The following is an 11645-nucleotide window of genomic DNA, read 5'->3' on the forward strand; positions in this document are numbered from 1 at the left end:
CGATCATATTCCACATGGCCTTCGTGCGTCCAGTTTTTGTATGGCGCACAAAGGTCATGACTAGGGGGGCGTCTGGGAAGTTTTTAGGGTTTGTAACACTTTTCCCGTCAATTATTTTCATTTCTCTAAGCGGCTTAATCAGACCCCTATGGCGCTGCGTTATATACGTGTCAGCGTGAAGGGGGTCTACTTCGCAAATCCGGTCTCCAGGAAGGTAGGGGAGCTTTTTCGTCTTTTCACTCCTTACAGGAGATACAGAGGCGGCTCTTCTACCGCTGTTGGTTTTTGTCGCCGGCTTCTCCCGGGACAACGAGCGGGCACCGGTTGGGGGGGTATCGAAAAGGGATGGGGATTTTGGTTCAGCCGATGGGGTTAGGGTAGGGGTTTTGGGTGGCTGCACCGTAGAGACAGTCTTCTCTACATTCATAGGGGACGGGGAACGGGACCCTGCCTCCTTGTTTTTTCTCGCCTTCTTTTTAGTTTCCTTTTTCGGCACTTGGTACTCTACCACAGTAGCCGTTTCCTTATCGTGCTCCCCTTCTGAGTCAGACGAGGAGACCGGATGCATTCTTTTCTGGCCGCTAACAACTTCTTTAGTTGTAACGTTGGTGGAAGAGACCGTTGACGATACTGTGGGAACCGGTCGACCTTGTACCTCAGGGGGCTTCTCTCTTGTGGAGGGGGTCTTAGTGGTTCTGCCATTCTTCTTTACCACTGTAGTCCAGCCGTCCGACGTTGTTGCTTCTTTGCCCCCTCCGGTTAGCTTCTCAGGGGCTGCTGGTACCACTGCCGCCGGTTTTGCTACTACTACTACTGTCTGCGGGTTTCTTTTCGGACATTCCCGTGCCATATGGCCCTGCTGTTGACAATTCCAACAGTGGGGCCTGCGACCTTCTACTATAATGCTCATCAACCATATGTCGCACCTGAGCATGGGGGGATGTTTTGTAATCCTTCTTTGCCAACACGCATTTTTAGGTTGTAGTCCCCTACCATAAGGTTACGGGGACCACGGACAGGAATGACGGACTCTACGTCCCCATATTGACTCATAAAGGCCCCTAATTGCTCAGGGCCGAGAATACAGGGGACTCCCAAAATAGACACGTTCGTCCACGTCTTACTTAAATATTCCGGCTTAAGTCGAATATGTCGCCACATGTGTTCCGATTTGAATATATTGACGGCGTCTTCTTCTTTGGGCAGTAGTAAATCCCACACTGCATAGCTTCTACGGCAGATATAGGTTGCGGGGATATTTAATTCCCCCAGAATTTTCGCCATGTCGTCTTTCGGCACACCGGTTAACGCTCGTTTCTTTGTGTCTATGGAGACTAACGATATTACTCTCTTCGAAAGTTCTTCCATAGTTTTCGGTTCTACTCTAATAACATTACCGTCGGTCAAATCCTTGTATTTTGTATCGAATAACCGGCGGTAATCCCCGGGAGTTAGTTGCGACTGGGGGCCCCATTCTTTGACTACTGCCGCCGCGGCCGTTTGCGGTGTTGATATTATCGGCGGCGGCGACATCATCAACAGCGGTGATTTCTGTCCCGGGGGGATAGTTGAGCCTGACGAGTCTATTATTTGTGAACTCCCTGGCAACGTCGGCCACTCTCCTGGTTTCTCCTTTGGGGACGACGGTTTAGGGGTCAGTGCCGGTTCTTTTGTGGCTGTGGTACTAGCTGCCCCATTCTTGTTTTCAGTCTGAGCGGCCCCCTTCCTTTCTCGTTGACGCGACTTTCTCGTTTGTCGTAGCAGCGGTCGCGTGTTGCATTCATCTGCGCTACTGTCGCTGCTACTAAATTCTAAGTCGGCTTGCCACGCGGCGTTCAACTGTTCATCTAGAAGCGTTAACATATTAATAGCATCGTCCCTATCGTCCGGCAACCCGTTCGAAAACGTCTGCTCCGACTCGGTGTTTCTCAATATTGAGATATCTCCAGAGGTTGCTGGTTTAATTCCCGACCCTAGGGGGTCCGTTCTCCTATGGGCGGGAGGGCTGACAGTTAAAGCCCTCTTCCTCTGGTGATTCCACCGAGTCGGAACACCTCTTTCAGCTGGCCTAAATCTACTGCTACTACTATTACTGCCGGGAACAGCAGTACGACTAGTTACGTGAGAGTCGCTGCCTAACGCAAATGATTCCCCTAGATTAGCGGTGCGGGGGACAACACCGAGTTTTGTGCGGGGGTCAACACTAATCCATCCTAGTGGTCTGTCTACTGGGCCTGAACCGGCGGGCGTGTCGGGGACACGAACGCCAGAACCCGGGTTAGGCGGGGGGGGGGCGGAACCCGGACCACGTGGCGGTAGAATTTTTCCGAGGCCTAATCCGGTGCTCAGAGGTGGCCGAAGCCCCCTCTGGGAACCGGACCCCGGGCTAGGCATGTCTGCACTGGAGCCCGGACCAGCTACCCTCCTCCTCTGCGTCTTCTTCCCGGTTGGCCTGGCTGAAGTTTCCGTTGGATATGACTTCGAATAACCACCTCAGACGCAGACCGGTCGAGTCGGGAAAAGAGACAACCTGAAATAATTCGAAAACAAGACAGTTAGTGGCCTCGCGGGGAGGCAGAAAAATAAAAACAAGGCTCACCCGCCCAACAGGGACCGGCAGTCGGTCTTTGGACAGCAGCAAACAGAAAAGACAGCCGAACTCAACGCTCTTTTCTATTTATTTAAAAAGAAAATACGATTTTCTTATATATGGGTTGTGGAAATGCATTCACTAGCAAAAGATCTAGCTAATTTTCATATTCTTTTAAACATTCATTTTAATTAATTCTCTATTAGTTTTTTCGGTTTTCTTATGGGATGATCATCTTTAGTTAATTATTACGTGTAATTATATTCATGCAGATATTCTACATGATTTATACTTGCATAATATTTGCGTAAAAAGTTTACAGTAAACAAAAAATTGTTTCCATATATATTTATGTATACGTGTATATTTTTGTTTAATCTATTAGTCTATCTATAAATATATCTATAAAAGTGAACGTGTCTGTGTGTGTATGTGTGTGTACATTTTCCTACGCAATATCTCTGTCAATTCTCAGTCTACAGACACGAAATTGATATACAGGGTAGTGAGATTTGGGAAAATCTTTGTGATCCGTTTTCAGCCAGAAATTTGGCGGTTAAATGGTCAAATATCAAGGATTTAACCTTTTAGAACTCTACCAAACTCCTCCGATAATTTTGGGTCTAAACACTTTAAATTTTAGATATAGGTTCCTTGGACATGGATCTAACTTAATAACTTTATTTGAGCCCAAAACAATAAATCTTAAGAGGTCATAATAGGGGTCAAATTTTAAAAAAATTGACCGCTTTTTTTTTTCTTGTTCAACTTATATCTCCAAACAACCGGGCAACGCGGGGCAATATGCTAGCATATATATATATATATATATATATATATATATATATATATATATATATATATATATATATATATATATATATGCTAGCATTTCTGTAGTGAGTGTCTGGTGGAAATCTGGACGGAAGCTTAGATGAGACGAATATATATATATATATATATATATATATATATATATATATATATATATATATATATATATACCTATTATTATTGTAAGTTTAGTGTTTAATTAGTGTACGTTGTGTTTGACCATCTAGAAAACGCGATTCGTCTCATCTAAGCTTCCGTCCAGGTTTCTACTAGACACTCACTACTGTCTCCCACCCCGTCTCTCCGTTACATACATGGCGTCATCTCCGCCTAATTGTGTGCACTTTTTTCTCACGAATCCTGGCTATTTTCCAGACATTATAAGACCACTGTGGCCATTTCTTTATCCCTTTGTTTAGAAAGTGACCTACATACAACATAATGTTAAAATTCGCAAATGTATTTAGTATCTTAAAAAAATGCTAAAACTCAAAAGGAATGGGGCTGTAACTGGTTAGTAAGTAACGTTCAATGCTGCCAAGACTAAGCTCATTTCCTTTTATAATTACAAGAAACCTTCTTAACCACTGATTACCATGACTAATGATACACTGTCTAAATGTACTTCCCAGAAACTCCTAGGATTAACATTCACAGACAACATGAATTGGAACAAATACATTAAGAGAATTGCCAAGGCTGCTAAAAGGTTACTCTCACATCAGAATATCCTGTATCCCTACAAGGCCACGGTTTGCCCATGCATGGAGTATTGTTGTTGCATCTGGCCTGGTGCATCTGCCACTAGTCTCTCGCTCCTAGACAGGGTTAAAAAAAAAGAGTGGTCAACCTCATAGGTCCTGAACTATTAACTAAACTCCGACCTCTGTCCCATCGCCGAAAGTGGCATCTTTGTATCTGTTTTACAAGTATTTCAATGGCAAGTGCTCTGACGAACTGCGAGCACGAGTACGCTATTGACGACAAGACTCTCGACAAACCCGACAAGCAGCAAAATCTCACCCCTACACTGTACAGATCACTATAGATGTAGAGATGTCGTAAAGCTTTCTACGCTAATAGTTGTTTCCCTTGCAGTGCTACAATTTTGAATTCTCCTCCCGGTCACTGCTTCCCTGACTGTACTGACATGCAGGAATTCAAGTGTAGTATGAACAGACGTCTCACTGCTCATCCCCGCAAACCTGGTCCAAAATAGTAGCCCCTCACAACTAAATGGTTCTGTGTTTTTTACGAATGAGTAACCACTTATCAAGGCCAACAGCCGCACAAGGATAAGTGGTGCATACTGGGTGTTATTTTAGAAGGTATTACGTATGTATTTGTTGTTCGTGTTAGAATCTTCATGTTGGTGTGCAGATATATCGCGTGTATATAAAGAGAGAGGCTACATTTTAATACAGAGCCGGTCACATGTAATACACTTTGAGAAAGGGATATTTATACATAGATAGATAGACCGTTTGATATGTATACGTTTGACAGTTCTGTGAATGGGAGTGTTTCTATAACATTGACACATATCTTTCTTTACCTATTTTTGAGATGATGATTTTCACAAAGTTCTTATAATTTAAATTCACAATACCTTTCTGTTGAATAACATAACACGAATACGCAGATACAAAAAGATGGTGATGTTCGTTTATTCCATTTCGACCGGTCAATGGCTTTGCGTCAAAGAATTCAAAGTCTCTATATGACTTCTTTCTTCTCCCATTCGCTTCCAAGGTTCGATGTCAGCTCTGTCTCTGACTCCTTTCTCCCATGACTGACTGGCTTATCTAACTAAAGCTCTCTATATTGAGAACTCATGATGTCATTGCGTGACCAACACGTGCATACCTGACTCGTGGCCTGACATGCTTTCTCTAACCAAATTTTCCTATCCCACTTTACAAATATGTTTAATATTTTCTATTGTTCGGATCTAGATTCCTTATTTTAATTTCATTTCATTAACAGAAACAAAATTACATCATTACATTCCTTTCTCAATAAACAGATGTCTAACTATTCTACGTTCCATTTTCAATAACATTCTGTATTATTTATTTTAACTTATGATCGGAATTCTCAATTCCAATCCTAGCTTATCAGGTTCGAATCCTCGTCTATCCTATCTTATATTTATTCACTTACAAGAACAGACGACTTGTTCTTTAACATAAGGATTAATAAGATTAACAGTTAAATGATGATGAAATGAGATGACGAACGGCATAAAATAGAAGAGAACGACTTTATTTTTAGATAGGGTGTTTTTTAGAGGCGACAAACTTTAAATTAAAATTTAAAAAAATGATAAAAAAACAAAATTTACGGCGATGGTTATGATCTTTGGTGTGCTTTTAAGTAAGGGGCTCATCATGCCACCTTAAATCTTCGAAGTCGGCTTGAAAATCAACACTAAAGTGTACCTGGGTGTGCTAAATAGTGTGGAAATCCCCTGATGCAACCCTAGGTGTGGCAGCAGGACTCGAGTCTGGGCCACAAGTCCAAAGAGACCCAGGCGTTGCTTCAGAAGGGTGCTACAACTTTGTACCCTTCTTTCACTGCCCGCACCCCCATCTCTCCCGATCTGAACCCACTGGACTATATCGTTTGGTCATACGTCAAGAATATCACCAACATGACCCCACACAACACTTAAGCCTGCCTGACCGCCGCCATCTGCCAAGTATTCACCGAGCTCCCACCGGCGCTTATGGAAAAGGTATTTCTAAGTTCCTGGTGATATTTCTCAAGTATATACTCTCTCTCTCTCTCTCTCTCTCTCTCTCTCTCTCTCTCTCTCTCTCTCTCTCTCTCTCTCTCTCTTACACGGATGGAGGTGGTAATTGAGGATGAAGGCGGCTACATTGAATAGACGTCAGCTCTACTACATAATCAAATTACCCGATATTCTAAATAAAAGTTTTAAAATAAAACTAATGTTGTTTTCTTTAGAGCAACAACATTATTGTTTCACCATATACATGTCTCCTTATTTCTAATATGTTAAAGCAATATTGATGCCGGATATTACGCCACGAATACAAAAATAATAAGACGGAGAGAAAAATGATGATAACAAAAACAATAATTGACAAGTAATGAACGATTCTTTGCAACCAAATAAAAGGAAGATGCATCATATCTGTTTTGATTAGCTATGCATGTGTACACAAAAAAAAAAAAACGAAAATGGGCTCTATTTCACCATTGAAGTAACCAGGAAAGCGCACGTATGTCAGCAATCATATTGGATTTTTCCCGCCGCTAATAAATTGTTCTATAGAAAAATAACGAATATTTCCCCGTTTGAAACAAGAGACGGTAGACTTTCTGGTAAGATATTCTTTTCCGTGGTAAAATGCATTCAACGGAAATGAGACTTTAAAGTTAATGTACGCGTTCTCGCCATAGAAATATTTATGAATTGATCAGGAGAAAACGAATAATATACATAAGGCACGAAATTGTAGTTCAGCGATATTCTCTTAAATATTTTTATAAAATCTTTTGTGCAAAGATATCATACAGGCAAGTATATATATATATATATATATATATATATATATATATATATATATATATATATATATATATATACTAGCATGGGTGCCCGGCGTTGCCCGGGTGTTTAGAGGTGTATGCTGAGCAAAAAAAAAAGGGGGTAATTTTTTAAACTTTGACCCCTATTATGACCCCTGAAAATTTATTGTTTTGGCCTCAAATCAAGTTATTACGTTAGATCCATGTCCACGGAACCTATATCTAAAATTTCAAGGGTGTAGACCCAAAATTGTCGGAGGAGTTTGGTAGAGTTCTTAAAGGTCAAATCGTTGAAATTTGACCCCTTAACAGCCAAATTTCTGGCTGACACCCGTCACATCGATTTTCCCAAATCTCAGTACCCGGTATTTCAAATTTCGAGTCTATAGACTAAAAATTGACAGAGTTATTGCGTAGGGAAATGTACACAGACAGACAGACACACAGACACACAGACACACAGACAGACAGATAGACAGACACGTTCACTTTTATAGATATATAGATATAGATATAGATATAGATATATATATACATATCTATCTATATATATACATATATATATATACCTATCTATCTATATATATATATATACATATATGTGTGTGTGTGTGTGTGTGTGTGTGTGTGTGTGTGTGTGTGTGTGTGTGTGTGTGTGTGTGTGTGTGATATACGTCATAATCGCGTTGACACACGGGTTCTCGTCAGATCACCGAAGTTAAGCAACGTTGAGCCTGGTTAGTGACCATTGTGGAGTTCTAGGCGCTGTATATGCTCTCCGTTTATCCCGGCATTGTTTGCAGTTGTCCTGTACATACACTTCACTTGCCATTGGTATTTAACAATGTCGACTCAGGAGATGTGTGTTTGGAGATTGCGCACCTCCTGCCACAAAAAAAATTTCACGCGCAGGTACCCCTACGTGGGTATCCATATTCTGTGAAAAACTGAAGAAGCATATATATATATATATATATATATATATATATATATATATATATATATATATATATATATATATAGCAATTAAGCTATCAAGAATATTCTGAGAATGAAACGCGGAATATTATTTGTAGCTTAATTGCCATATGTATTTTCATAACTTACGACCGTGCTCTACGTATGTATTGATCGCCGTTGCAGTAAATACTGAAAAATTTACGCATAAATTATCTTCGTATATTAATTTATGTGATTAAATGAAGTAATCATATATATATAATAATTTTTTTACTATAATAAATAAATACCTACAGACACTAGTGTTTCATCCTTTCGGGAATCTCCAGTGCAGGGTGTCACGATTAACACCAGTCGAACGATTCGAACTCCGCAAAACGAGACATCTCTGGCTCGATTAGCTTAGACCGTATCAATTCGGCTTCCATTAACCGCGTGAAATAACGTTGAATTTAAACATTTTAATTTTAAATGTTCTTTACGTCAGTCAGACAGTGATCAAATCGTTATACGATGATCTATGCATAAGAGCTAAATTGACCGACTTTAATTCAACTGAAAGTGCTCAACGATAAGAAACGAATTTTCTTAAAGGGGCTGTCATAATTATTTTTTTACTATAATAATTAAATACCTACAGAAACTATATATGTGTGTGTGTGTGTGTGTGTGTGTGTGTCGCTTTGTGTGAGAGACTTCATTCCTCATAGTTTCCAAAGCGGCTGAGCCTATGTTTTGAAAATTTCACAAAAAGTAATTTATATGTCAGGCAGTGTTCTTAGATATGTTTTGTACAGAAATTCATCCGAGAAGTATCGGAGATCGAAAAAATCCGATTCTAAAAATAGTCTTTCTTTCTTAAAGATAAAAAAAATAATTTTTGCAGGGTAATCTTTTACGTTGCACTTGCCAAGGGAGATAACGCTCAGCAAATAAACGGAGATTCATCTCTTCTTTACTGTCAAACATTCGCAACCATAAAGGAGAATTTACACTACTATACATTCATTTAAAAAAAATACTCATTCTTGCTTTTTAAAAGTTCATTTGTTTCAATCAAACTATTATCAAAATTATGATTGAAGCAAGTATGTCTCCAGTGATTTGCTAATGACAGAGTAAACGACCTCATCATTATTTTCACTTAAGAACATCAAAACCTATAATATTGAAAGTTCGATTTTTTTTTCTATAATTAAAGAGAAAAGTAGGTTTCAAATTTTTGAACAATACAAAACGACGTCTCAAGGGTGTGTACTTTGAAGAGACTCAAACAAAAGTGTTTCATCGTAGCAGTTGATTTGGTTGACTCACGGAAAGTAAACGATAATTATCGACCAGATACACATACATACACACTCTCTCTCTCTCTCTCTCTCTCTCTCTCTCTCTCTCTCTCTCTCTCTCTCTTACACATAAACGCAAATATTAGATAGAAATACCAGTTGAGGATTCTTTCTCAGCAATCAGCCCGACAGGTTCTAGCCCATTTAAAGATTGCGATAAAGGTGTCTTTCTCTGCTTTAGGACTATCAGCAAAGTATTCAATCTCAGAAGATTTTATACCAAGTCCTCAAACGTTTAGAGACTTGTCAGACTGAGGTATACCGTCTGGGTAGTACCTAAGATGTTCATCTTTCCATATCTTGTTATCTGGCTTTCGGTTGGAGCAAGTTCACTGCTTACTGCCAGTGGAGCATGCCGACTGGGCTGTCCATCCAAATTTTGCTAGATCAAAGTGTTCCTTTATTAGGGGCGCTTATTTGACTAACGCCACCTTCCAACCTTGTGTCAGATTTTCATGCGGTGGAAAGGAAGTAAATAATTACACACAAATATTTAAGACTTCGAATACAAGCGTTCAGAAGATGCACCAACACCATTAGCGAAACACATTGAGAATCTCGAGGATGATATAAGAAATGTGAAATTCACATCCTTGAATTATACTATACAATTATACCATATGAAAGTATACATTATAAATAAGAAATGTGAATGTATACATAACTGTAGGCACCTAGCTAAATTCTCCTGCGTCAAATATAAGATGCTATAGATCCTGAATAAAACAAGATTGGATAAATGGCCTATTCGTTTCTCTGTTAAGGGTAAAGGAACAAAATCTGATTGTGGTCACCGCCGTTGGATTAACACTTCTTAAATCTGCAGGGAAAGTACTGGCGAGGGTCTTGTTAGATAGATTCATCAAAAACATCTATCCATTAATTATTCATGAGGAACAATGCGGTTTCACTGAGGGTATGGATAATGTGGGTATGATATTTACTGCAACGCAGTCGAGGAAAAATATATTGAATAACAGATACCACTTTATCAAGTATTTGTAACCAGTATAATGGCGTTTGAAACCGTAAACAGAGAGGCCTTGTGGCTAATTCTTGGGAGGATTAGATGTCCTCCTACTTTTGTCAAAATGTTTCAAGAACTCCACCGAAACATGAGGACTCGTGTTGCATTGAACGGGCAATTATCTGGGGAGTTTGCCGTTAACAACGGTGTGAAACAAAGGGATATTCTGACTCCAACTCTATTCTCAATTTACTTCACAGTGTTTCTTCCACACACATTTAAGGATTGCAATAAAGGTGTCTTTCTTTGCTTCAGGACTATTGGCAAAGTATTCAATCTAAGAAGATTTAATGCCAAATCATCAAACGTTTGGAGGTTTAGTCAGGTAATTATTATATGCTGCTGCTGCTGATGATGATGACTTTGTGTCTCATTCAGAACGAAAAAATGCCAGATATAATGATTTGTTTTTCGGTCGCATGTGACACCTTTGGCTTAACTCAGAAATCGAAAATGATGTTCACCCCTGCACCTGGTGCTCCATGCATTGAATCAACTATCTATGTGATGGAGAGAATGCTAGGTATTGTAGACACATTTGCTGAGATACGTCTTTGCATTCAGAAGGCCAGCACGGCATTTGGAACACTAGAAAAGCGGCTGTTGTGTGATCGTGAAATCCCTGCCAAAACTAAGATTAGTGTTTACTCGATCTGTGTTCTTTCTGTCTTACTTTACTAATCAAACAGCTGAACAACGCAGCATCGATATTTAAAGCATACAGAAATGCCTCAGGCGAATTCTGAATGTTAAATGGCAGTCACCTGACACCTGGCACGAACATTTTCTAGGAAGATAAGTGTTTGAGCATTGGAGCGATGATGATGAGGAACCGGTTGCGCTTTGCAGGTCATGTTGTTCGGATGGAGGATGTGAGGCTTCCTAAGCAATTGTTTTACGGCCGGCTTAAGATTGGGAAACGTCCTCAGCATGGTCCTAAATGGCGCTTCAAGAATTGCACAAAAGATAATCTTAAAGCCTTCAGGATTTCTGTTCAGTACTGGGAAACTCTAGCGAAATTCAGGCACGAATGGAAATGGCTAGTTAGAGGTGGATTTGAAGTTTTTGAAAGGGAAAGAATCAATAATGCTGATCTCAAGAGAAATTTCTGGAAAGGCAATGTGTCAGTTTTACCTAATGCGTTGAACTGTTAGAAATGTGAGGCTTGTGATCGGATGCTCCTCCCTAAAGCTGCTTACATTATTCACAAAAAAAAAAACACATGCTGTGGGCAGAGGGAGAAGAATAGCGGAGGCAGAAGTGAAACAAGTTTTAACACTCAGCTTTGTCTGCTATAAATGTGGAAGACTCTGCAATTCAATTGCTGGCC

At 39.9% G+C, this 11645-nt stretch overlaps 1 protein-coding gene across 1 annotated transcript in view; it reads left to right on the plus strand.

Annotated features, from left to right (window-relative positions):
* Positions 1-11645, plus strand: part of LOC145247498 (corticotropin-releasing factor receptor 2-like) — a 907054-nt gene that overhangs the window by 731035 nt on the left and 164374 nt on the right. The window lies entirely within an intron of this gene.

The sequence above is a fragment of the Euprymna scolopes genome, chromosome 25, assembly GCF_053919585.1.
Source record: "Euprymna scolopes isolate OS-2025 chromosome 25, ASM5391958v1, whole genome shotgun sequence".
Lineage (NCBI taxonomy): Eukaryota > Metazoa > Mollusca > Cephalopoda > Sepiida > Sepiolidae > Euprymna > Euprymna scolopes.